The 27,987-nt window shown below is 41.1% G+C and overlaps 1 protein-coding gene across 4 annotated transcripts in view; it reads left to right on the forward strand.

Moving 5' to 3' along the window:
• RYK (receptor like tyrosine kinase) overlaps nucleotides 1–27,987 on the forward strand; it is a 630,333-nt gene that overhangs the window by 13,308 nt on the left and 589,038 nt on the right. The window contains exon 1 of one of the 4 annotated variants that reach the window (XM_069213583.1): nucleotides 6,560–6,656. The exons of the other annotated variants lie outside the window; for them this stretch is intronic. The gene's annotated coding sequence lies outside the window, so the exon portion shown is untranslated. Of the gene's footprint in view, nucleotides 1–6,559; nucleotides 6,657–27,987 lie in introns of those variants that run through there. 4 annotated transcript variants of the gene reach the window in all.

Raw genomic sequence — 27,987 nt, forward strand, 5'->3', positions numbered from 1 at the left:
GATCAGCACCCTTGCTTCTGCTTATTTGCTTTCCTGTCTAATTTTGTGCTTGTCCCACTTTCAAAAGTATTTCAGTTTCACCATGATTAGATTGGTTGAGCGTTGAATCATCCTACACGTATGATGATGATGATAACTTAATATTTCTTTTGCATGCCACTATTGCCATTTGTTTTATTACATGGATCTCTAACCATTTCTGTAAGGGAAAAAAGCTATTCATGTTAAAAAAAAAAAAAAAGGAAAAAAAGAAAACCTGAGCTGATGATATTAGTTTTATAATGGTGACTACATCAGACTAGTTTACATTAGTTGCTCTGATATGTAAGATGACCAACAGTGATTGCATCAAGCATGGTAGCCAGCAGTAATATAACAAAATCATTGGCAAAGCCAAGAGCTTTGGCTTTGTGAATGTGTTTTAGTCTTGTTCAGCAGCATGGCTGCTGTTAAGCATGGCTAAAAGTTAGTGACATAGAGGAGAGTGGAGTAAAGCATTGTGCAGTGGCAGAGTGTCATGTATTGTAATGGCGCTGAGTTGTGCAGAGTGACATACTCTGGAGTGGCATATACAGGGGTGTGGAATTTAATAAAATATCTACTTGTCCATGGGACAGGCTGCTTTATAAATCTACTTGCCCTGAAAAAAACAAACCAAAAAAATCTACTTGTTCTTCGGTGCCATGTACTGCGGCAACAAATTAGGGCAGCAATCTTGTTATTTAAGAGCTCTGTTGATGTTAGGCTCTCTGATTATGCCAGGGCTAATGCTATATTAGGACTTGAATACTAGCAGTTTCCTTAGTTTGCCACCTTTCTGCTGGAGGTAGCCGAAAGCAAAAATTCCATGGTTGGAATGCCCTATTGAGTCTGTGCAAACCTACTAACTTACATGTTTTAAGGGTTTTCACCAGTTATTTAATATTTTACCATACTGAGAAAAGTTGGACATTTATTCCTGAGAGAGGTAGAAGTAAAATGTTTTCCCGGTATAGTAGAGTGCATAAGTGTAGAGTGTTGCAAAATGTGGCATAGACTACAGTGCATTTATTTCAGCAGCATACAATGCAGTGTCATATAATGTAGTGGAGTGGTGCAGAGTAGAGACTAGTGGCAGAGTGCAGTAGCATAGAGGGGTGTAGAGTAGCATACAGTGGTGCAGAATAGAGTAGTGGCATAGAGTGCAGTGTTGTAGAGTGTCTGAATGCAGTGGAGTAGAGTGGCATGGAGTGTAGGGGCATGGTGCAGTTATATAGAGTGGAGTGGTTAAGAGTAGAGTGGCATGGTGTGCAGTAGCACAGAATTAAGTAGTGTGGAGTGGTGCAGGGTAGGGTGCATAGTATAGTGGTGTAGAGTGTAGTGGCATAGAATGCGGTAGTGCAGAGTAGATTATAGTGGCATAAAGTGGATTGGTGTAGAGTGCAGGGGCATAGAGCTGTGTGTTACAGAGTAAAGGTTGTTGGTGTAGAGTGCGGAGTGGCGGAAAGCTGAGTTGTGCAGAGTAGATTAGTAGACTTTAATGGTGTAGAGTGGCGAAGAGTGCATTGGCATAAAGAAGGGTGGTGTAGAGTGCAGTGGCATAGAGTGGAGTGGTGCGGACTACAGTGATGTGGTGTAAAATGGAGTGGTGCAGACTAGATTTCAGTGATGGGAGTGGGCTTTAGGGGACTGGTGTAGAGTGGAGGATTGGTGGTGTGGTGGCACACTGAAATTACATACAACAATGTTTTCAGTTGTAATGGCCATTACATTTGTTTAGACATTAAGTTTTTTTTTACTAATAAACTCCTAGAGTTCACAAACAAAAATGTGTGGAAATTGCATTACCTTCTTTAATGATTCATTTTGATCATATTAAAAGTATTTGTTTCCAACAGTCTTCGGAAATAACAAATAATTTGCTTCATTTGTGCGTTCATAATTCTGATATATTCTGAAATACTTACGCAGTTCGTTTAAGTGTTGTGTGCTGAAAAAAAACAAAAACTCCTTCCTACCCCCAGTATCTAGCAAGATTGTCACATAAATCATCTCACTTTGAAGTCAGGTGGAACAAAAAAAAAGTGAACAAGCACCCTTGACAGTGCTTGACGTTTGATCTCTGTGTTTGAACGCACAACAAATGTGACAAGATGAGAACAAGATTTAAAGGCCTGTTAATAGAAAGCGAGTTCATGGAAGGATACTGAAAACATGGTTTAGGCAACGGCAGGGATGAACTAAACCTGGAGCGCCTAAAGCAAATAAAGGCATCAAATGGAAAGCCAGAAAGTATGAGTAACAAACCATAAAGCCAATGGTCATCAACAAGCGGAATGCATTTTCATTGTTCCGAAAGTCCCCAAGACATCGTCGCTGTTTGCTGCAACCTAAAAAGGCTTTGGCATTGTGCATTGCCTCCACGTTGGTAATACGTAACTTTCATACCTGCCGTGTCCTTGGTACCAAGGTAATAATATTAGTAACAAGTTTCTCCAACAATATGATTTATCACTTTGAATATATTTTACAAATTCAGTCATTTTTCTTCAGACATCAGCTTATGAGTGCTGAAAATGCGTAGATTCATTTTCAGATACAAGCTTTTCAGTTCCGTTTTCACCTACATATATTAACCAAGCAAAAGCTTCTAAGTTTGTTTCCTGGGCTGCACGCTAGAAAGCTATCAGTAGCTCTTGATCTACTCGTTGGAGAAGCCTGGTTTGTTATAACTGATGGCCCTTGAGCCCTAAGCTTTTTTGAGGGAAACAAAAGCTTTTAATGTCCTAATCATTTTTTATGTTGAGTATATCATGGCCTTCATTAATAAAGCTTCCTGCTGACTCTGCGTCTCCCACCTTGGTTGGCTGTATATCTAGGAGACCGCCACTGTTCCTTTCCCCCTCCCCCTTTGGGCGCTTGAGTACCTGTCTGTGCCTAGTGGTTAAAGGATACTGCAATACGCTCTGGTAATGCTGGAGTCAACCTCGTGGTCATGGAGCCAGGCAGTTTTTAGTCATTGAATAGCTCCTTACAGTTTTATGTAATAATTACAATGCAGCTCTTGTGTTCTTTTTCAGAGATTGATGCAAGATAACCTGAAATTAAAACACTGCTAAAAAGCAACTAGCATACCGTCCTCACACCTATGGATTTTAATACTTATTAATGGTCAGGTTTCAAATAAAATCTCCCTATGCTCACAGTGTTCATAGAATTGGCTTGGTGTGGTGGAGCTCTGTATGCAGAGGTACCATAAAGGGATGTATTTCTGAATGCTCTTTCAAAAGTGCACACCGACTAAAAGGGTGAAGCTTTAGTAATACATTCCAGGGAATTTTGCTAAGTGGAGTTAGATTAAGTCTTCCATAGAACACAGTCAGCTAGATTGTGAATTTAAATACATATAGATTAGTTAAACAAGACAAAATATGCTTTCTCCTGCAACATGTAATAGGAAGAACTAGCTTAAAATGTCGAGTATGAGGTTGGAGGTGTAGTAGTCCATCATCCACCCTTTATGTTGAAACTCAAAATATTATTCACTCAGTAGAAGTCACTCTTCATTTGAGTATAGTGGTGCTCTATAACAGCATTCTTTTGCAGTTCTCGGATATTAAATACTCTTGGAAGAGACTGGAACTAATATTACATATGAGGGTGATATGCCATTGGTTACCATAAGGCAGTTGGTGTGTGCCAGCAGTAGTGGACTCCCCTGTTGTATGGAAGTCAAACTGTTGAGTTCCTGTCTCCTCGATCAAGACTTTTGTTTTTTGTTAACACCCGAATATTCTTGAAAATTAGATATACCCCTAGTATGTCAATTTAAGTGATCTTTAATGGAATTACACAGATTTAAAGAGGGGGGGAGGACACATTAAGAATGAAGACGTTTTTGTCATGGCTATTCTGTTGCAGAGGAAATATTGAGATTGTGATTGAAATAATTTGGAATCTGTCTTTGGAGGTCTTGTGTTTCTACCCTCTTGTTGAAAGACATTTCTTGTAAATGCTCACAAATAGCAATGAGAATTATTAAGCATTTTTTCTAAATGGTTTTGGTGCACCTTGAAGCAAGCAGTCTTAAGTGAACTTGAATGACATGTTACATGTTTTCAACCTTCAGGAATATAGACACATGGTTTTAATCAAAAGGAAATACCACAGCATAAAGTTGTAATTTTAGACATTCAAATTACAGAGGCACATTGAGTTTCCTACTACTTATGGTCTCCCACTTCAAGAACTGTACAAAATATTAATCTGATAGCAGGTGCCCTAAATAATGAAAATGTGGTCATTATGTATGCACAACCTATTTAACTTGCAGAAGCTAAATTTGCATCGATCTACGAGCATTTTTTGAAGTTTAATCCTATTTGTGTATAGTTAAGCCTAAAAAAAGTGACAAAAGGGTTTATTCGTTTGCTCGTGTTTGCCATGCAAGTTAGTTATTGTTAATTGCTGAACTAATTGAGGTATCCTCACACATTAGTATGTTTCAAAAAATTTAACATTACTGATTCATTTGTTTGGATTAATCAGCACAGAAAAGGGTCTGAGTTATAATTTTAAGGACCGGATAAAATACTGTTTTTGTCTTGAACTGTCCTCTGGTTCATACACAAGGTGGACTGTAAAAACCATGTGACACAGTGGCGCAGCGAAAAAAGATATAATACAATTCATGGTAAAGCAGCAAATTTCAAAACATGCCTTCATTAGTTTTCACATTGGTGTTGTGGTTTCTTAATTTAATGAAAGGTTGACATGCACACTTGCTGTGATGTGCAAGTGTTTTTCTTATGGACAATCCTTTCCTTGCCTCAAGTAAGTTTTATGTACGCTGCTAGAAATGTAAATAAGTGCGTTTTTAGGTCGCGCATAAGCGTACGACCTCTTGTATACTTCTTTTCTGGACTTCCAGCTATTTCATTTGTTAAATTCACTGTCATTTTAGAAATCCTTGCTTGCTAGTGGTCAGCCATGCCTCTTTGTCTCTCCTTCCGTGTGAGAGCAGTGACCAACAATTGTACAATTACGCTTTCTCTTGTTTATCTGGTCTGTAAGGGAATAGTTTTTTTGTTTTTGGCGTTGTTTCCTGCTTCTGTCCAGGGAAGCTTCCCTTTTCATTTGCAGAGCATTCTTCCCTCTGAGCTTAGCTGTAAACAAGGCTATAAATCAGGCTGTTATCTTGGTCTCATTTGGTCTTTATAGGCTTTCTGCACCCTCTCTCAGCTGCCTGGCTCCAGCCCTTCCTTGGCTTGGATTTTCTTTACCAAGTGTACCTGCCTATGTGCTGAGAGCTTGTAATTGCTTATAGCCTAGGCACCCAACTCTACCAGGGCTCCTCAGTCCTTCAAGACAGTGCCCACTTCTGCTTCATACTGGGATCCCACTCACAGCTCCATCAGTGCATTTCAGTTGACTCACTCCGAGCCCTCAGCCGTGCCAGAGCCAGAAACACCTCAGTTCTTGTAATCAGTACACTCTGCTGCTCCAGTACTGGGACCTCGGGCACAGCTCCATCAGTGCACTGCAGTTCACACACTCCAAGCCCTCAGCTGTGCCAGTGCCTCCACACACACACACACACACACACTTTGTCTGTCAGCGCACCTCAATTCTTGTAGTCAGTACACACTGCTGCTCCAGTATTGAGAGCTTGGTAGCAGCTCAGTTGCACTGCAGTTCACACACTTCAAGCCCTCAGCCATGCCAGGAACCCCAGACACTCTGTCTGCCAGAGCACCTCAGTTCTTGTAGTCAGTACACTCTGCTGCTCCAGTACTGAGACCTCGGGCGCAGCTCCGTCCGTGCACCTCCGGTCCACCCCGGCGAGGCCACTTCCTTTCCTGTACTAGGACCTCGCTCACATACAGTTCCATTACAGCAGCTCAATTCTAATATTCATTCACACTGCCAAGCTAATACTGGACCCAAAAGAGCAAAAAACTGCTCAGCCAGTGCACCTTAATTCCTACACTCTACGCCACTATTGATTTGAACCATCACAGCTCTACCAGAATCCATACTGGGCCTCACTTGCAGCTTCACCAGGGCACCTCAACTCAAGCCTAACACTCGGCAACATTGGAACGCCAATACTAGGTTCCACACATAGCTTAGCGGTTATTTTTAGATTTGGCCGATCGGTTGTCCGTCCTTGATTTTGCTGTCCTTAGTCTTGGGAGGGAACCCAGAAGTATATTTAACTTCCGAGTTCTTGTGCGTACTGCTAGCGCACTCGCTAGGCGTTCTGACACTAAGACGCCGATATTTGTATACGGAGGCGATATTCGGGAAGATTGAGGTGAGTTTGATTGTCGAGTTGAGTAGTTTGTTTTGGGACTTGTATTACGTACTCTAATAAGACTACATTAGTTATTTGTTGCTTGTGATATATGTAACGGTTACAAGTATTTTAGAATTTTAATTATTTTCACAGAGGTTTCACTAGACACTACTCCTGTATGATTTACTGTCTATGCCTAGAGTGCATTTATTACCACTTTTGTGGTTAAAAGTGTGTGACCTGCAGCCATTTGAGATATATTTATTTTTTCTTGACAGTTGATTGGAACTTCCATTCGGTGAATTTATACATTGGAGCATATCGGTTTCGGGCAAACTGGCATTACTGTGTATTACTTAAGTGTTAATGGACTTTTAAGGTATTGTGATATAAAATATGTGTATTTTGGTTGCTTTATGGCACTATGGGTTGCACGATTGTGGTTGAGACTTAGTTTGTAATTAATCTATCACATATCTGTAGCATGCTGTTGGTTTTTATTTCTGTAGTGGTTGTGGGTATTTGTTTGAAGTTCTTTGAGTAATTGTCAATTGGTGATTTACTTCCCTTTCACCAAGTTTAAGGTGACTTTATAAGTTTCACATTTCACCTCCCTTTGGGCTTTGACACAAACTTATTACTGTCTTGACGGTTGAGCATATTGGTCTTAACTCTTGCGTATTGTTTATGATTTCTAGCCCTGAAGAAGTCGTAAGGGATGTATACAATTCCTAAAGACGAAACACGTGTTGGCTGGAAGTACACATTTCTTTGGATTGCAGACTGTTCAGTGTGAAATCACATTTTGAATAAACTTTGGACTGATCAAGTGACCTTACTATTTGACTCCATGACCTGCATGGTGCAATATGGACTGATCTGTGCAACTATTTTCTATGTGAAATGTACATCTTAATGTTCCTGGTATAATTTTAGGGGCCCCTCATTGTGCATTTTCTTGAGTTTAGAGGTTGTTTGACCTCTAAGGGTTGGGTGTTTCCCTTGTGAGGCTCCCCGGCACCTACATAGGTAGATTGGCATCCTGAGCGCCACATCTCCTCAAATTACACCCCGTTCTATGATTTCCACACATAGCTCCATTAACATACCTCACTTCTGATCTTATGTCCCCAATACTATTTCAGTACTGCAGCCTACATGCAACTAACTGTCAGTTCACCTCACCCCTAATGTGCAGCACCCCGTTTATTCCAATACCAGGAATTACATGGCGCTCAGTTTCTCATTCCCCACCGCTGCCTTTCTGATATTACAGCACTGAGCCAGGACACAGCTCTGTCTATTCCCCCCCACCCAATCCCGATTTAAAGCATCCCAATATTGCTCTATTAGGAGTTCACATACAACTCTGCTAATGCACCTCCTGCTGTTCTGCAGTGCCCCCTGCTGTTCCACACTCTGACTTATGTTTGAGGACGTGGGGGAGCAAATTAAATATATTCATAGCTGCCGTCTTTATTTGGGAGGGTCTGTTTCACCTATCTCACTCAGTTCTTTCCTTTACCCTGTTTACTCTCAATGTTTTCTTTCTCCCCCACTTTTCTCTTTCAAGCTCTTAAAATCCACACGTTAAGTTTTTGCTCTTTGATTCAACTGTTTATTTCTCGTCATCACTTTTTTTTTTTTTTAAATTTCCTCTTTCCTCTCTCTACCTTCTTTCAAACTCGCAAAAACTTGGTTACTTATTTCCTTATTTTGTTCCATTCTTTTTACTTCATCAGGGATTCATTCTTTCACAATATTTTCCCTTCCCTTCATTCTTTTTTTTATTTTTTTATTTGCTCTTTCCTTTAGCTCGGTATGCACCCTTTCACTTTGTTTTTTTTTAGATCTTTCTTCCTTCCTTTCTCTGGTGTTCTTCTTATCTTTATCTGTTAATTCACATTTTACTATAAAACCCTCTTTTTTCCGTCTATATGTGGGAGCCACAAGTTACTTGTCGGGACCCAAAGTGTCAAAGTGGTTTCCCCATTCTGTGTCTGTGGAAAATGCGACAGTACATACATGCCCTAGTTCTTTCTCTTCAGCGGCATCTTATTAGTAGTAGCATAGTCTGATTTCAATCCAGGATGCAGAGTATACCAAAGGAATTATCTTTATCCAGCTGGGTAACTGAACCTGGTGTTCTTGTTGAGTGGAATTTTTGAAAGCTTGAACAAAATGAGAGTGCCGTCTTCCAGAAGTAAATACTGTTCTGTATTGCGCGGTGTCTTTTTTTAAGGTCGAGCGCGCAAGTGCTTTCACCTGTTGTAAGTATTGTGGGCTTTTAACCACTCCCACCGCATGCCCATCACTTTCACTTGTTCGTGGGCTTGCCTTTCAAAAATCCTTTATCATCATTGGTTAATGGTTTATGTTTGTCCCTACTTGGGCGGGTTTTGTTACTGCCTTGCAGACTGCCCCATGTATAATTGCGCAATTGCTGATATGTTTGACTGCGAGCGAACTTCTTTTTCTTTTTGTGTCTCTTCTACGCGCTCATGGCGGCTATGGTGCTTTGAATCAGCTCACTTACGTCAACTGTTTTACTTTGCATTCTCAATTTAAGTGCCAAGAATAGTCCAGTTAGGACTTTACAACGCTAATAGCTCTAACCCGAGCAAATGAGACCCATTGCATTGCAAATGCTTGTTTATGTCTGTATTTGTTGTGATAGTCTCAGTAGAGGGAGGGGCGGGGGAGAGATTTTAGGGCAAGCCCATGGATACTGGAAGTACGGAGGGAGCAAGTAACAGCAGGAAGAGGGTGGAAGGGAGCAAGCAAAACCATGAACAGCGCACGGAGGGGATTGGACTGCAAACACAGGGAGAGTGCAACAAGAAAAGTGAAAAAGCCACCTGCGCATTGCTAGTGGATGAACAGTGGCACAGGCAGCTGTAGTTGTCTTATGCTCAGCGGACATATACTTGAAGCCTAAGAGGAAGCTAGAGGAGCTAATGAAAGAAAAGCAGGGAAACGAGTGGTGTTGAAGCGAAACAATGGCAAGTAATGAGCGGGCTCTAATCCTCTTTTAAGCTTTTGAGTTTTCAAGACAATTTGGATGCACTGTCTCAGGCAAAACCTTAAAATGAGAGTACAGCCCCCATGTATTTTGGTCTGTTTGCATTGTACTGACTGTGCATACGTGAATGCGTAAGTGTATACTGACTATTTTTCCTACAGAAAAGAGTAGATTTCTATGTTTGCAAGCTTTCTACTGGCTTCCTGATTGCAGAATAAACCCTTCCATATTGGGATGTTGTTATGCAAGTGAAGAAAAAAACCAAAACCTAACCCCCATCCCCCAACAATTAGCTGGCTGCCTCTGTCTAACATGAATGGACTGCACAGGCCCACAGATTCCGATCCTGTATGATGTTCAGAAAGAAGCCACAATCCTTTTTTGCTCCATTTCAAAGTTTAGATGGAGGTTCTGGAAGAAGCTCATATTCTCTGTGCTTCTGTTTTGGAAACCACCTTGAGTTTCTGGCTGATAACGTTAGATATTTAGCTTTCTGAACTCTGGTGCATCTTCTGTTCAGTGTAAGAATGTAGAATCCAAAGTGGCTCTCTCTAGGGCCTGTTTGGTGAGCTGCTGAGGCACTGCTTCAGCCACAGCAGCTTTGTGTCCTCAGTAGTTCTTATTAAGTGTTTTTTATTTTTTTTTTAATTTTATTTTTTTTAAATAATTATGCTGACTACTCATCCGTCTGGGTATACAATGTTGGTCCAATAGACTAGATCATACAGATTTCTTGGATAAATAAACAAGATATATGTACTTGACAATGTATTATACTTGGTTATAGTTATTCTGAGATTCAGGCATGTACCGGTCCTCCTAGCTCAACATGGCTTACCCTGCAAGAGGGAGTTGACAGTATCAAAGGAAAAATGTGCAAGTTGGTAGATGAGAAACTTTTTTTCACAGAATACCTTTTTATACAGCCTTTTTAGGGTCAAGCGCAAAGCGCTCTGTCCCTGGTTTTATCCTGCCCATCAGTTTGTTTGGTTCGTGGGCTTGCCTTTTACAGTTTGCTTGATTTCATTATTGATTAGTGGTTAGCCAGCTTCGAGCGCACCGGCCAACTAATGGAAACATACGAGGCTCCATGTTTTCCACATGGTTTCTGGACTACCGTTTCTCTTTATTTCGTAGGCAGCGTGATCCTGCTGGGCAGTAGTTGAGCGCTTTACATGACATTGACTCAGTTACATGGATAATTGTACTTTTTGACGGTTGCATGGATAATTGCACTTATTGACGGTTGCATGGATAATTGCACTTATTGACGGTTACATGGATAATTGCACTTTTGCCGGTTACATGGATAATTGCACTTTTGCCGATAGGTTTCACTGCGAGCGAACTTCTGTTTCTTCTTTGTGTTTGCTTTTCGCTCATTGCAACCGTCGGCTCGCTTATATGAAACTGTTTTACTTTTCAGTTTGTGGCAAGAAAAGTCCGGTTAAGAGTTTACAACGCTAATAGCTTTACTCATGTAAACGCGAGACCCATTGCATTGCAAATGCTTGTTTGATGTTGTAAGCAAGTGTGTATTTATTAGCTATCTGGGAAACCTCGACTGACTATCTTGATGATAACTGATCAGGGTCCTACCAGTCCTAAGGCATGAGACGGAACATGAGCATGCTGGGTATTGACCAAGTGTTGGTGACACAAAGAGATGCTACACAACCAGCCCCTTGGTTTGACTTGTAGGACAGCAACTGGTTTTACTCTGACATTTTGTATGTTTGGAAGGTGGAAAATTCATTAATACTGGTTATAAAGTTACTGTTAATGTATACCAGAACCTGTTTCATTTGTTAAAAGTTTTGCAAGTGAGGCTTGGTTCCAATGTGTTTCTAAATTGTACCTCCTTCATTTGTGCACCAGAGACACACAGTGCTAGCCTTCATTTTTTTGCTGAGGTATTCCAGCACAAAAAAATGATGGATGGAGATTTTAAATTCATCTAAGTCACTAGTGATTACTATGGCATGCATTCCATTTTATTTTCTGTGTGCCATTAAAATCTGTAATCGTACGCATGCAAATCAGTCTTCGCTGCAACCTAAAATGGATGGTCCAACGTAAACTGCTCACCAAGTCCTCTTTGGAGCTTGGAGCACAACAGTCAAGTTTGACTCTTCACCCTCTCCCTCTCAGCAGTGTGTGCTATACAGCTCTCTCCACCCTCCAAAACTCTGAAACATTTCTCCCATCCCCAAATCATTGGAGAACATAGGTCTGTGGTCCTTTCTAGGAAAAGATATTAGCTGAGGTTGAGTGTACCCTGTCTCTTTCCACACTTCTGGTTTCTCTGCCTTGCCTTATTTGCGTTATTTTTAGTCTTTGATTTTTTTTTCTTTCATTATTAACAAGCTAATTTTATAGAAACTGTAAGCACACTTTTTGTTTTTTGTTTTTTAAATTGTTCTTTTACCCAGCTGAATGTTCTTTACAAGTTTCAGTGTCGGAGCAGTTGAAACCTCTCTAGACCGGAAGGGATGGCATGAATTCATTCAAAAATGAAAAAAAAAAAAATTCACTCAGTAATATTTTTTACTTAAATAACAAAAAGGGGTCTTATTGTTATTGTGTCAGCTTGCAGAAATTCACTAAAATAATACAGGGTCATTTTTAGTGCAGCTTGGTATAATACAGTACTTAGAATCCAAAATGTTTAATCTGAATAAACAATGGCATGTTGCATACTCTCTAAAGCAGCTTAAGTTGTCTGCTTCAGAGGGCATTGGAAGCAGTACTTTAACTTAATATTTAGAGTGGGTTTAAGTCAGACCCTTGCTCTGGATTAGACGACTTTCTTTACTTATCATTTCTCAGTGCCTGATTTGATAGATGCATTTTCTATTTATTGGTTTGTCCTGCCCCTAGAGCATTTAGGTAGCACCGTGCTTTTTGAGTGGTTGAGTGTATCATTGCGTTACCAACTCGGCAAAATGTTCTTTATTCATGTTTCTCAGTCATTTCAGCTTTAGCTCTTGATGGGAATGCATGACCTGCTTCTTTCTCCTTTCTCTCCCCTTTCTGCCTCACTCCGCCCCCCTCCCCCCCCCCCCCCACACACACACACCCACAAATGCTTGTGCTACAATTCTACAAATCTAGTTAGAGCAAGGCTGAGTGGCCTTGCCACACCTTTTTAGGTCTTGCCTTTTAGACTCTGTATGAGCTGTCTGTTTCAAGACACTTTGTTTTACAGTGGGTTAAGAGCTCACCTGCTGCTTATTATTAGTTGTTTCTATTATCACTCACAATTGCTTTCTTCTTATTTGTCAGCTTTTGTGGGATTTTCTCCTTCTTGTATCGGTCACTTGCATGGAGTTTGGATGCATTACTTGTTTTTCCACTACTTTTTGTTTAAGCACTCCATGAGAGAGGATGTTTTTTTCAGCTCGTCTCCCTCGTGTACTTCTCATCTGACTTTGGGTGCTCTCTGTGTTCATCTCACTTAGCCATGTGCTTTTCCTCACCAATCCCACGTCGTATTCTCTAGAAAATTTCCTTTTTTCGTACCGGCACCATCCATGTTGCTTTCAAGTACCTTGCACCAGCACCCTCCATTTTGTCTAGACCCACCACATCACACCACCATCAGCGCACACCATGTTGCTTGACCCCCCCCTTTCCAGCAACGGGCACCCACTGTACTTCTCCGTATATATGGCAACCATATGGTTTCGCAATTTGAATGCTAGACTGCCACGTGATGGGCGACTGCACTGCCTGAACTCTTCTGGTTTCTACCTTAATCTAACCCCGCAACCCTTTTCATCTTTAAAACAGTCTTGGATTGTGCCAGGGGTCATGGTTGGCTTAAGAGGGTGGCATGACTTTTCAAGTGCCTCCTAGCTGCTTGTTTCTTTGTCTAAGTGGATATTGTGTTTCTGATGGCAGGCAGAGTTTCATTTAATGGTGCAAGGTTTGAAAATTTGACAATACAGCCATTGCAAACGTAATTGATGCACTAATCTGTAGAATGTATTAATCATGTGAACAAGATGTACCTCGTAGTTTGCATGCTAGGTGTTTAAAATGAACTTTCTTAGTGACCAATGCATGATTTCCGGCGTTCTCAAACTATTTGCTTTCCCCTTGCCTTAAAGTCTTGACATTTTAAATGGGAGTATTTTGTATCTAGTCGGTCTACTAAGTTTGACGTCATTGACACAGTGCACACAGTTTTGCACTTTGTTGAGCTTAGCATGGGAAAGTTGTTTTAAAGTTTGTTTACTTGCAAAGCACATCATTCACCAGAGGTATTTTGAAGGTAAAACAGGACAACAACCCCAGTGGCAAGGGTAAACTGCACAAAGGTCTGCAGGGATTTAATGAAAAAGTTGTAGCATGGCACTGCAAAGTTGAGTCATAGGACTGTGAACGATCTATCACCACATCAGCCTTTTCTGCTGTGTGCATTTTGCAGTGAGGCCTGAGAATCCTATCAGAGTCAGTCCGTTTCAGAAGGTGGGGAGAAGTTGCTTGGTATGCTTTCAGCTTGTTAATTACCACTGTCTTTGTGGTTTGTAACTCACTTTCTGGTTTTCCATTTACTGCCTTTATTTCCTTTAGGCTGTCTTGGTTCAGTATGTCCCTCCCATTGCCTAAACTATGTTTACTGTATCCTTCCACAAACCTGCTTTCTGTTACAGGCCTTTAAATCTTGTTTTTATCTTGTCACATTAGCTGAGCATTCAAACGCTGAGGTGAAATGTCAGGTGCTATCTTCCTAGGGCACTTGTTTACTTTCCATTCTCTGACTTCAAAGTGAGAGGAGTTGTGACAACCTTTCTGGATATTGGGCCTATGAAAGAGTGTATTTCTAGCACATGACAACATTTAAATGAACTGGTCTCAGAAAATATTTGGATTATGAACACACAAATGAAGCACATTTTTTGTTATTTCTGAATTGTGTTGGAAGCACATACAATTGATCAAAACAAATTATTATAGTAGGTGATGCAGTTTCCACACATTTACGCCTGGGCACTGTATAGTTTTATTAGTAAAGCTGTATATCTGTGCAAATCTAATGGTCATTTCAATTGTAAAAGTGTTGTCTGTAGTGGCAGTGTGCTACCACACCACGAATACTCCACTGTACTCTGCACAACTGCAGTCTACTCTGCGCTCAGCAACACTCCACTCTACATCACTGCACTCTATGCCTCTTCACGCTGTGCCTCTCTACTCTACCCTGTACCACTCTACTCTATGCAAATACACTCTTCGCCCTTCCACAACACTGCACTCTACACCACTTCACTCTAGGCCACGCCAATTTACTGTGCAGAACTCCACTCTTTGCCACCCTGCAACACTGCACTCCACGCCACTGTACCCTTTGCCAGTCCACTCTGCGCCATTGCACTTTACTCTGCAACACTCAACTCTATGCCCTTGCTCTCTGCACCAGTTCACTGTATGCCACTCTAAACTACTCTGCCCCACTGCAGCCTATGCCACTGTACTTTACACCACTTTACTCTTTGCCGTTGCATTGTCACTCTGTGCAACTGCACTCTACACCACTCCACTCTACACCACTCCACTCTACACCACTCCACTCTACACCACTCCACTCTACACCACTCCACTCTGAAACAATCTACTCTACACCACTCTACTCCTCTAACCTCCACTCCTCTATCCACCACTCCACTGTATGCCAGTGCACTCTATGCCAATGCACTCTAATCTGCATCACTGTACTCTACGCCATTCTACTCTGCACTACTGCACTCTACGCCACTGCACACTTTGTCACTGAACTCTCCGGCACTATACTCTGAATCACTCTATGCTAATCTACACCACTCCATGCCACTCCACTCAATGCCACTTGACTCTACTTTGCACTCTACACCAGTGCACTCTCACTCAACTGTGCTCTTGAGCCACTGCTCTCTGCATCACTCAACTCTACGCCACTCTGCTGTGTGCTACTCTGCAATTCCACTCCACTCTGGAACACTGCACTCTGCCAATGAACTGTATGCCACTCTGTGGCACTATACCATTTTACGCCACTGCACTCTGCCACTCAACTCTGCTCTGCACTCTACGCCAGTGCTCTCTGTCCCTTAACTCACTCTGCGCCACTGACCTCTACTATTCACCACTCTAATCTAAGGCACTGCATTGTACGCCACTGAAATCTGATAAAAACTTCTAATTGCATATTCAGTACTTTAGAATTTCCTCTGGGTGTCAGTCTGGATCTGAGATTTTTCTCAGTCAGTACCGCTGCGCACCGTTAAGTGGCGTCTGTCAGCTCAGCGCCCATCGTGTGCGCCGGATATGATGATGTAGGACTTATATAGGTGCCACCTTGTTGCACTGGTGTCAGTTCTTTTATTTCTGTGCCAGCCAAGCGCACAGCCGAAGAAGAGCTACTCCACAGTCACTTTTTAACTGATCTTTTTCAACCTTTTGTCCAAGATTTTTTGTGTGTTTATACTCCTGATGCGTCGGACGTTGTTGTTAAAGACCAGGTTTTAACCTCTGTGAACCCTGTCATCTGGTGATGTCCGTGATGGATCTGCACCTTGTGTTCTTGTGGTATTTGGAGAGTGACCATGACCTGAATTTCCGAGTGGCGGGCCATGAACCTGAAAGCTTTGACGGAGAGGTCCATAAAGCTACTTGCGGCCCGGCACTCAGCTCCATGTCGCTCCCAATCTCGGTTAAGAGAAAGGTCCTGAGAACAGTTGCGTTCCTCGTTGTCACTCTCCAAGTCTCGTGTGATGAGAGACAAGGACTGTTGTTGTTCCAAGCCTCCGTCTGGATCGAATCCGTGCCTTGCGGGAGCTGGAGCAACCCCTGCCCAATGCAGCAAGTTCTGTAACTCCATGCGCCTCCTATTTGGGCATTCTGACTCAGCTGGAGCGCCTTCGGGCACCGCAGAGTTGACAGCCAACCCCTGGGGATCCACGCCGCTATCAACCTATCCACCTTGGGGGGGGCGGCAGCAGGGGAGAATTGGAGGGCAGGGGGGAATTGGGGGCCACACGTAAGATCATGAATCCAAACAGTCATCGGTTGTACCAACTTGACCTTCCCTGATGATGGTTCCAACATTGGCGCTTCTGATGCCGCCCGTGCCCACGGTCGGCGTCGACCCACATCCTCATTGCTGACTCCAATATGGAGCCGGACTGCTGACTTCGACACGGACCTTGCTCCCTAGGTCGGATCCTGACCCTTATGGTCTTGGGTTGAGATACGGTGAGGATTGGGAGGGGTCGCTGGACCCTTTGGAATACCAGCTTGACGATCCATGGATTAGCAGAACGAACTGGGTGAGGCTAGTGGTCTGGACACTTTGCTGATCCTGGCATGTTTTCTCCCCCCTACCGTGGCTACAGAGGAGGGGTCCTCCTACTCTATGGTGGTGCGGAGTGGCTGTGGTCCTGGGTCTCAAGCTGCCTTTAGTGGCAGCTGGGACTAACCTCCTGACAGAGGTGTTTCACCCTGGGGCTTCCACTTCTGAACCCTTTTACCCTTTGATGAAGACTTCACTGATGTATTGCTGTGGACCTGGTCCAATCCCTGCACAGGGGCTCCTGTGAACAGGACAATCTCCCGCCGCCATAGACCAGCTCCAAATGTCCCAGAGTTCATGACACCACACCAGACCCCTGAGAGATTTGTTATCCAAGCCTCCATGTCCCCAGGCGCATTTCCTTCTTCACCTCTGGGTAAGGAATCCAAGAGGCTGAATCAGTTTGGGAAGATGTTTTCTTCCTCCAGCCTGTCCTTCCAGTCAGTGAACACTGCATGCCTTTTGGACCATTACATTAATACTTTATGGGACACGGTTGGGCAGGTGATGCCACTGGTCATGGAGGAGGCCCAGACCATTCTCTCCCAAGCTGTTGCTGACTGGAGAGACACAGCCAAGTTCACAATACGATGTGGGCTGGATCTGAACGACTCACTAGGCAGATCGGTTGCATCGACAGTAGCTTTAAGGCGCCATGGGGGGGATGTCTAATCCACTCTTATGGACATGCCCTTTGATTTCACCTGTCTCTTCGGAGACAAAGCAGACTCGGTGCTCAAGTGCTCTAAGGAGTCCTGGGCAGCTGCCAGGTCCTTGGGACACGCAGCTGCCCCTTGCCCCCCTCAGCCTGCTTTTCCCACTTTTGTGGCTACGGAAGGAGTATCCCACTACATCGGTTTCCCTCCAGCCACCAATTCCACACATGCTTTCCAGGTTCTTTGTGACCTGGAATATGGGATCCAACTTCCTCGTGGATCAGCGAGTAAGCGGTGTAGCCTGTCCTCCACCTTGCCACAGCCTCTAAACTCTTCTAGTTTGGCGCTCCCCCCCCCCCCATCATGTACTAGTCGGATTCGCCATCACCTACCACAATGGCAGTCCATCTTGTCACAGGTGGGTTTTGCAAATTGGCTGAAAGGGCTTCTTCCTCCCCTTCAAGACTACTCCTCCACCCATGCCACCATCCTGCAATTCGATGATGGAGGATTACTTGGCACGTCTCTGCAAGGAGGTTATGGCTCTCTTGTCCAAGGGAGCCATAGAGTGTGTCCCTGTTCCATAAGTTGGTTGTGGATGTTATTCCTGCTACTTTCTGGTGCCCAGAAGGGACAAGGGTGACTGCCCTATCCTAGACCTCCAGTCCCTCAATCTCTTCCTCAGGAAGGATAAGTTCAAAATGCTCACTGTGTCCTGGACCCAGGAGACTGGATGGTACCATTGGACATGCAGGAGGCCTATTTACATATTCCCGTTCTGCCTGCCCATTGACGTTACTTGTGGTTCACTGTAGATCTCCTTTGGCCTTACCAGCCCCCCTCCGGTGTTAATCAAGGTAATGGCGTTGATTGCAGCTCATCTGTGCAGGTCAGGGGTTTTAATCTTCACCTACCTCGATGACTGGCTTTTGAAGGCAGGCTCGCCCCAGGCTGTTGCCTCCCACCTCCTGACTGTTTAGTTAAGTGACATCAAAACCGTTAAAAAGAATCATTTACATATGTGGGTACTCAGTCTAAGATGGCATAGTGGTTAAAAAATAATGGACATGAAAGCATTCTGAGTGAGTGAAAGACAGTTGCTTGCCAAATTCTCACTTACTGGCAGTGTTTTTATTAATTGCCCTGGAGAACATTTATGAAGTACAAGAAGGGAGTGATAAAGCTTTTTTGCAATCGTTGTAATCGTGGACTGTTAGGTAATTTTGGTAGAATGATCTGGGACAGTGTTTCTCCGCTAACAGAAATGAGCAATCAAACTGTGAGGCAATGTTCTCTGTAAAACCACAAGCGCACTCCAGGTTAGCTTGGTTGAGACGCCAAATCCTAGATCATAGAAGGTGTTATGAAGGTTCAGATTAGATATAGTGTAAAACAATATCTTAGTTTTAAATAAGATAGACTGTCTTTTGAGACTTAATTTGTATAAAAAGAACAACTTTTAAATAACACCTTAAATCTTTAGATGCACCCACCAAACACTGTAAATGACACTACTTTAATACAATACATCAACAGATGCACTTTTCACTGGACCCCTTATTGTAAACCTACGCTATAGAGTGCTCATTTATAATTGATTTGAAATGTTGTGTTTATGTAATTATTTTAAAACTGCAGACAATAACAGTACTTTCTTATATACTGGTTGAGATAGCTGGTGACGTCCCATAGCTGATGGTGATTCCTTATCCTAATAAGCTAAACCTACAGTACAACTAACAAAAACTTTGGTTTGCGAAAGCATTTGCCATCATTATTGCAGATACAGTCTAGATAATGTTGAGAGCATGCTTAAACAAAAAAATACAAAGCAATTAAAAATGGGCTCTGTTTACCGGGGTTAGTTTAAATTCAATGACCGTGGGGGCCAGATTGACACCAACCACCTAATTGCCGGTACTACTCCCAAAACTGAATTCCCATTTCTCCCAGCCAGGACGTCCTTGAGGGATTTAAGGGAGGTGCAACCTCAGGTATATATAATGCAGTGACCAGCTAAAGCTTCTGTAATACTTCGGATACACCAAAGACGTTCTACACAACACTAGATTTCCGTAGCGTGGAAGGGCTCTTTTAGGACGATGGGCCCCTAAAACTCAGTCTAAAAGATAAAAAAAAAAATATGGGAGCATCAGTTGGAAAAAAACAAAGTTGGTGTAATCAGTTCAACTAAGTAGTCGGCATAGGTTTCAAATTTCAAATTTAAGAAAATCCATGGCTTCCCAGCTGGGATTAATTAAATCCTCTGCTCGGTGACCAGGGTATATTTGATTGGTGTATGTATCAATAACAGTCAGGGAAGGTTGCACTAACCTTGGTGTAGTACAAACACTAGCTCAGCTGTGACTGCAGTTTGTCAGCATCGGGTACTACCCTCATTGTCTTGCCACTGTTAACTAACATGGCACTATCCTTTACTCCATGGTATCTTTTTCTCTGTTGCTGCTGAATACTTGATGTAAGACTGCAGTTTGGCGGTGAGCAGGCTGCAGTTTGGCGGCGAGCTCTCTTTGTTTAGTTGCATCTTATACATGTGCTGTCTGAGACTGTTGTGACCTACAATTCTGTGAAGCCTGCATCTGTTAAACAGAAAATGGTTAAAAGGAATGTTCTTAGGTGATTGAACATTGTTCTCTTATGACGGCACACACTTTTTTGTTTTGTCTTTTTTTTTTTTTTTCTTGCTACACATTTCTTCCCCAATGTTATTCAACGAGAAAGTTGGCCTAGGGTGACTACCATTATGAGTTTCAGTTCAGAGTCTGTGCTTTGTAGGTGGCTTAGGTTGATGTCCCCTCCCCCCCAGACACTGCCTGTACAGAGAAAGACATCGAAGCCCCTGTGTTCAGAAGGCGAATACATTCTTTATGGATTTTTCAAAGATTACTTCAAACCCTTTGAGATCTAAACCTAAAAAAACATTTATTTGAACATGTGTGTTTCTTTACTGGATGCTTTACAAAAGCCCTTAAACAAGCATAGTATATTGCTTTATTGTACTTGTAGACCGTTACAAATAATCTTTCACGCTGCCAGTCTTGTGAATTTTACTTGTGTGCTTATATCACCCTGTTTTAATTGCTTTAGCATCTTTTGAATGTTTGTTCTGTATAGAAAACAAGAATGTGATATGCGCATCCATCTTTTGCAGTTCAGCAGATGGCTCCGAGCAACTTACTGAGGTCTTCATGTGTACAAAAAGAATAACAGAAAAACCACTTTACTTAGTGACCGCCCTGTTATGATTCACATGAAAGTTATTTAGGATACAGTAAATTGCTACTTTTCCTAGTTGGTTAGAAAAATCCAGGAAAAAAAGGTTGTTTTGTACGGTATACTGATTCAAATGTTTACCTCGATCACCAATTCTTGGTATTGTAAGTTATATTTAGGTCTCACAATTTAAAAATACTTTGTCAAGGCAGGAGCTAATACTACAGATTTTTTTTTTTTAAGTGCTATCTTGAACAAATTAGCTAAATATTGTGATACTTTAAATTCTCCATCTTCTTGTTTCGATGTTAAAGTTCTCTTGTATATTCCTGCTTTTGAGTTAAATTTACATTCATAGTAATGCGTTTATTTTCACTCCGATTTGCCACTGCGCCATTACTTTTTATTATGAGTGCATGTAATTTTACTTTCAAAACACATACTTAAAGACTTATTGATTTTTCTTTGTAAACACATACTTAAAATCTTTAAATTGTAGTGAGAGAAATCACAGTCCTTTCACTGAAGTGTGAAGATGTTATTTAGGTGTATTTTTACAAAGAAATTCAAGGGATGTAAAGCATGTCTTTAGTCATGTTGCCATGCGCAGGAGGGCCAAAGTTTAAAAGAAACACTAACAAACTTTGATGCTGCCACTGCTGGCTGTACCTGCCCTCTGACCAGCAATTAAAAAAAAAAAGTGCTACTCCACAGCCAGTGCTGGCGGCGTTTAAAAAGAAAAAAACCAACAAAAAAAGAAACCTTTCAGCCATGTTCTACAGCAGCCGTGCAATGTACAGCATAGCTAAAAAAAATTGACAAAGTCAGTAGGTCGCACAGTGGAGAGCTATTGGCTTTGCGTTCTGCTTCAGACTGAGAGGGAACATAGTGAAAGGAATGCAAAGAATGCAGGAATTTTAGTCTGAGTAATGAATTAAGGCACTTCCCAAGTTTCATACATGAAAAGAATAACGTGAGCTTTTATTTCAAGTGCAGCAACACGTGCAATTCTAAAAATGAACACAGCAGTAGAATAATAATTACAGAAACATGTAATACTTCAGTTATGGATTTTATTTATATATATATATATATATATATATATATATATATATATATATATATATATATATATATATATAAAAGACGCCTGCACTCCAGGCTCATTGCACAATATTCATTTATTTCCGTGCCAGTAATACGAACTGAAAAACTTCTAAGGCTCTGGGTAACGCGTTTCAATCAGATCGGTCTTCTTCATGGCCCACCTTATTACAAATGAAAAAGCACAAGCTGCACCACACCTCAATATTATATCCTGTCTGCTAATAGACATAGAAAAAACCTCTAAGAGTCCTTATCCAAGGAATTACGTATAGGAAGAGCAAATCTTTACGGGACCTTTTGGTACATAGCTATGCAAATAAAAAAGAGAATATTGGATTTATGAAACAGATAGGTTTTTATAAATGTATGAAGTGTAAGACATGTAAATACAGTAGGAATTGCAGAACCTATACATTTCCCACAGGGGAAGTGAGAAAAAGTGATAAGTTTATAAATTGCAATTCGGATTATACTATCTATATTATAATATGCCCATGTAATCTTTGGTATGTGGTAGTACAATTTATCCGGTCAAAAAACGTTTATTGGAACACTGGCGGGCGATTAAGAATAATGATGCCAATTATCCGATAGCGCGGCATTGCAGACAAATCCATGATGGGAAAATTGACCATATGTTATTCTTTGGAATTGACAGGGTTGTGCTGTCGCCACGAGGAGGAGACAGGGAACGAATCTTGAGGAAGATGGAATCGGAATACATTATTAGGCTTAACGGCAGAGGCCCGTGGGGGTTGAACCAGGATGAAGAATTGTATGTGCATGTGGGTTGATAAGAAATGTTTGAGGACCGGGCACTGAATAAATCATATAGCTGACACCATCATCTCAAATTGATAATTTTATTGACATTGATTTATATTATTATTTGTGGATTTTTGAATCAGTCCGTTAATGTATTAGAATGAAAAATAGGGTCTGTGGAGAATCATGTGGTAGAAAGAAGTTAAATAATTAGAAAATGAGTTGAATACCCAAGATGTAAATAGGATTGAATTGAGGATGGTGTGTGTGTGTGTATGTATATATGTATATATAAAGTAAAATAATGAAGTAGTAGGCTGACAGAGAGAGCAGTTTTGTTAATAATATGATTTGAGATGGAGGAGCAAAGAAGTTTTGATTTTTGATTTTAGGGTTTTTTCTATGTCTATTAGCAGACAGGATATAATATTGAGGGGTGGTGCAGCTTGTGTTTTTTCATTTGTAATAAGGTGGGCCATGAAGAAGACCGATCTGGTTGAAACGCGTTGCTCAGAGCCTTAGAAGTTTTTCAGTTCGTATTACTGGCACGGATATAAATGAATATTGTGCAATGAGCCTAGAGTGCCGGCGTCTCTTTCATAAATGGGAATGGGAAGGGAATCTTCGAATGTTCACGGAGCCTGCATGCCGTGCACTGGCCTCATTGGTGGTAGCAGTCAGCTGTTGCAGGACGTTTGTGTGTGTGTGTGTGTGTGTGTATGTGTGTGTGTATATATATATATATATATATATATATATTAGTTATTCATACATACACAATGCAAAGCTAAAAATTAGAATGGAAAATGCATCACCATGGGGCTTGACACAGACGACATCCCTTTGTCTGCCAACTTCAGGTCGTAGAACCAGGACAACTGAAAAGAAGGCAATGGGATTATTTTCTGAGTAAGGCATCCCTTCTGAGATGAGGCCCTTCTTCCAAGCCGTCAAGCCTCCACTACCTTATATACTTTAAACAAACTTAAGAGGAGGGTTCTAGAAACCTATCTTTCAGGTAAGTTGTTTAAACGCTGGCCATACCAGGTCAGTGTTGAAAGAGCATGTTAGAGACTGGCCAAATCCCAAGGTGAACTTCCAAGACCGAACTGTTCCCTGCTCAACCATAAACATTCTCAGCCTGGTACATCCTTATCTCCTGTACTCCCCCATGCTATGTTCCTATCCTTGGTGAGAAAGAGCAAAAACACGTTCACAAGCTGTGCGTGGAAAAATACCTGCGCTACTAACTTGGTGGCATTTGCAGCTAAGAACAATATGGAGTCCGTGGTCAAGTGGTGGCCGGTGGTTAAATACAGATAGCAATACATTTTGCCAATGCTTGTTTTGAGTCTGGTAGCATAGGACCTGTTGTCAGGAAGGTGGGCAGGGGTACATGCAAATAAGTGTTTTTCTGTATGGGCTGTGAGTGATACTTTTGAGGAGTGAATGACTTTCTTGATGAAGCATTAATAGGTTTTTGCATTGAGTGTAGTATGATTTGGGAGCTAGCATTAATATCCTGTACATTCTTTTTTTTTATTTTATTTTGCAGCAGTTAGTTTTGAGTCTGCAAAACATGCACAGATCACTTTTTGATCTCTCAGCACTCAGTGGTGTTAGGCATTCCTAGGGGTATTCCTGTGAGAAACTAATAATTACTCATTCCCACTTTGTCTGAGATTTTTCTGTTCCTGTTTTTAAACCTATGCAGCCTGCATATGACTTTTAGGAATAACCCCCTGTTATGCAACAGCAGATGCTGGAAACATTATTTACACAATCAACAGTATTCTTATGAAGTTGCATATGCAGGGTCTAGGGTTCAGTGGAAATATGTTTCTAAGACAGAGCTGTGAAAAGATGCAGGAGATCAAACAAAGTTCAAGAATCTAGAGGGAAATTGATTTCCTTGAAAAAGGATGTCAAATGTTTGACATTTGGTTATCATGGGGGAAGGCTTTTTTTCAATAGTACAATGAAAATAAAAATTGCAATTAAGATGTTGTAAAGTATTTGTCAGGTAACTCTATTAAATCGTGCATACTTATGTGTTAAATTGATTTATTTCCCACTTTAGCACTCATCAGTTTTGAAATTCATATCTTTCATGAATGTACTGATCTGAAAATGTTTTTATAACACAACAAAAGTGTTCGTAGTACATATCTGCTGCTAAATGTATAAATTAAATTTTGCAGTGTTGCGTATAAGTCAACTAAGGTGGTCGATGTTGATCCGAAACTTCTAAAAAATTTAACACGACTTGTCATCTGGCCATTGTCTATTTTGCAGATGCCCAATGTGTTTTGGACAATTTAAACTTGAATCACCTTTTGTAGGTCTAGCTTGAAAGCGCAGTTGTCTGCTTGACCTCTTGTTAATCATTCTTTAAAATATACACTGAGTGAGCTTTAGCTTCACCCAAAGGAGTATTAATCTTTCACCTCATGCTGTTGCCGGTATCATTTTGTTTTTCGAGACAGCGCATTCATTGGAAAATATGAAGGACTATTTTACATAGGAAAAGTACACTTGATTATTAGTTGAATTCTTCATCTTCTTTATGCATTCTAAACAAAAAGCAGTACTTTTTGCTACTTTTCCCATGTGTTAGCAAAGCCAGTTGAGTAAGCTTTAATGTAATTAACCACAATCACCCGTAAACTGCATTTGTGAATGTGAGTTTCATAGTTATCAAATGGAAGCCAAATATATTGCTTGTTAGTGTGTTGTACTTTCATGTTAACTTCCATGTATTGTTTTAGGTTAACTGCTTTATTCTGGGGTTTGTAGCTGCATTGTACAATTCTGCACACTAACCATACTAACATTTTTTTCTCAGGTGTTCACTTTCTTAATTCTTTCTCTGTCAATGTTTTGATCTTTAGATTTATGCTGTCATGCTCTTATGTCACCCCAGGCTATTTAAGCACTTAGGTTTTGTCAGTTTATCATAATGTCATACCAGGGCAGTTTTTTTTAACCCTTTTTAGGGATAATATTGAGGTTTTCTTTTAAGATCATATGTCTTTCACTTCACAGCCACCCTCTGAAGTTCAAATGTGGGCGGTTTCCCGTGCACCCAGATTTGTAAAAGGATCTGCTTTGATATAGAGCAGACTATGTCAGCTTGTTCACAACAGGATGTTAATCTAATGATGTTGAGATTTCTACACAGGCTATTTTTCTTTACGTTTGAATATTAAATTGTAACCCCCATTGCTTCCATAGGGCAGTGTTCCACGAAATTCAATTTGTTTACTTGTGACTTTAGCAAGCAAGGTCAATGGAAAACTTTTGATCAGAAACGATCAAAAGTTTTCCATTGACCTTGCTTGCTAAAGTCACAAGTAAACAAATTGAATTTCGTGGAACATTTTTCCACATTCTAGGAGGTGTTTCTGCTTCAGTTACATTGCTGCCTTAGCTTCTGAAGCTGCATAGATTACTGCTAGTTCCTTCCGTTGTCAGTCAGAAGCTTTCATCTGCAAGAGTTACCCTGCACTGGAGCAGCTCTCCAGAAATCCTACACCTGTCTGTGGTGACTGAATTTCTTTTTTCTGAAGTAGTAGATGGACTCGCTACTCATTGAAGGATTCAGTCTCTATTTACTTCCTAAGGAGTTGGTGTTCTTTGTGGACGCCACACACTATACATTTAATCACCTGTAAGTGCCTCTTGAATCTATTGTGTAATTTTAGTGACTGACTGAATTTTTTAAAAGAGAACTTCTATCTTTTTTTCCCTTTAAAGGACGTTGAGTTTTTTTGTGAACCTAATATGTAATAATTTGCTAAAACATTACTTTACTTCATACATATTTTGTTGTTTACATTTTGAAATGGTTCAATCTTTAGCAAATACTACTATGCCCAGCGTTCCTAACTTGATAACTTCTCCTTTCGGCTGTTTTCTGCACAGGTGGTGTAATAGTGCGAGTCTACATTTTGAGTTGTTACCATAGCAGGTTTGTTTTTTGGAGACTATAAAAGATTAGAATGTGATATGTTCTGTCACCCAGGCTCATCCACCCTTCATTATCTGGCAGATACAAAAATTGTGTGCCATACACCTGGTTTGCGTGTTGTAGACTTGCTTTGCATAATAGATTCAAAGGGTAGAGACTGTCTAATATACTATATGAAATGACCCCACCAATATATTGACAGAGCTTTAGGAGTTACAGCAGGGCATTTCCTGTGTATAGCAGTCAGCTCCTGTGGCTTCGGTCCTGGAATCCATGAAACCTATTGATGGTGTTGGGAAGAAGAATTTTTATTTTGTTTTTTTCCCTTTGAAGACTCCTGTGTTTCTATTGTCTCTATGGAGTGTTTTTGCTCAGATATTCTCTATTTTTAATCAAGCATTGTAAGATTCGGTCAGTTTTCTTTGCCACCACACGCGTGGCTTCCTTAAACCAGAGGGACATGAATACTTAAAGTAGAAGTTACACCCAACAGTTTTAAGTATTTGTATTTAATGCCTGCACTCATTTTACAGGTTCATCCAGTCACTTTCTTTTTTCCAGAATAAGTTATTTCACTTTTTTAAAAGTTTTTAACAGTTGAAAGTAAACATTTGGTAGCCTTCACTGTTCCATCTCCTTGATTTGATTTGACTCATTTTAAGCTAAAAAGAAAATACTTCGATACTTTATGTGCTAATGTGTTAATTGTGTATTTGGGTGGCCGTGAGGCCTACTAGCCAGCCATTCAGTTTCCCAAAAACTGACATTTTTCACTACTTCACACAGGAAACTGCTATTAGGGATTTGATTCCAGATTATGGTTCTTGTGGGTCTCCAGAATGTAGGGAAACTAGATATTTTGCATTTGAACAGTTTTGAAGTCTCAATAAGCACTAAAACTGGCTAAACATATGACAATGGTGTATGAACAGTTTAACTGACACTGGCTGTTTTTGCATCAGACGTCTATTGAGAACAAAATTCAATGCAGAACGGTTGATAAACCAAGAGGAATCATAAGTTATCTGGTCCTGTTTGCCAGACAAAATGTGTCAGAGTGTAGAAAGTGCCTTGACTTGCTACCCATGTGACTCCCTTGACTGTGGCTTTGCAAGATTCATACAATTTCTCGTTATTTGATATTTGTCTTCTGCCCTCCTCACATACAGACTTGTCATTGGGAAAGTTGGGCCCTTGTATTTGGTTATTTTGGTGTTTAGGCCCAAAAGATTTGTAGGGTTTCAAAAGGTTTGTTGTACCAGGCCCCAGAGCAAACACCACTGTGTCTAGTCCAAAGTAGTACATTAGAACTTAAAGTTGATGGTAGAGTACAATAATCAGTGTGCAGGAGATATCATAGTATGCACAGTGGGAGGGGTTGCAAAGTTGACTGATTGACCTAGAGCACAGGATTGATTGCTCATCACATTATTCTTGTGGTGATTATTTGGTCTGTTAGGTGTAGTCCAGTCAGTCTTCCTTTTAAAGGTTGTGTTGTCATTAAGCCTAAACACTGCTAATGGACTTAATCTTTAAGCAAGGCATTCTTGAGGAAGAGGTAGGAAATACTCTGTTTGGAGGATCTTTTCTTGATCCCCTTCGTGGTTTTTGGTATGAAACCTG

Source organism: Pleurodeles waltl, chromosome 11 (genome assembly GCF_031143425.1).
Source record: "Pleurodeles waltl isolate 20211129_DDA chromosome 11, aPleWal1.hap1.20221129, whole genome shotgun sequence".
NCBI classification, from domain to species: Eukaryota; Metazoa; Chordata; class Amphibia; order Caudata; family Salamandridae; genus Pleurodeles; species Pleurodeles waltl.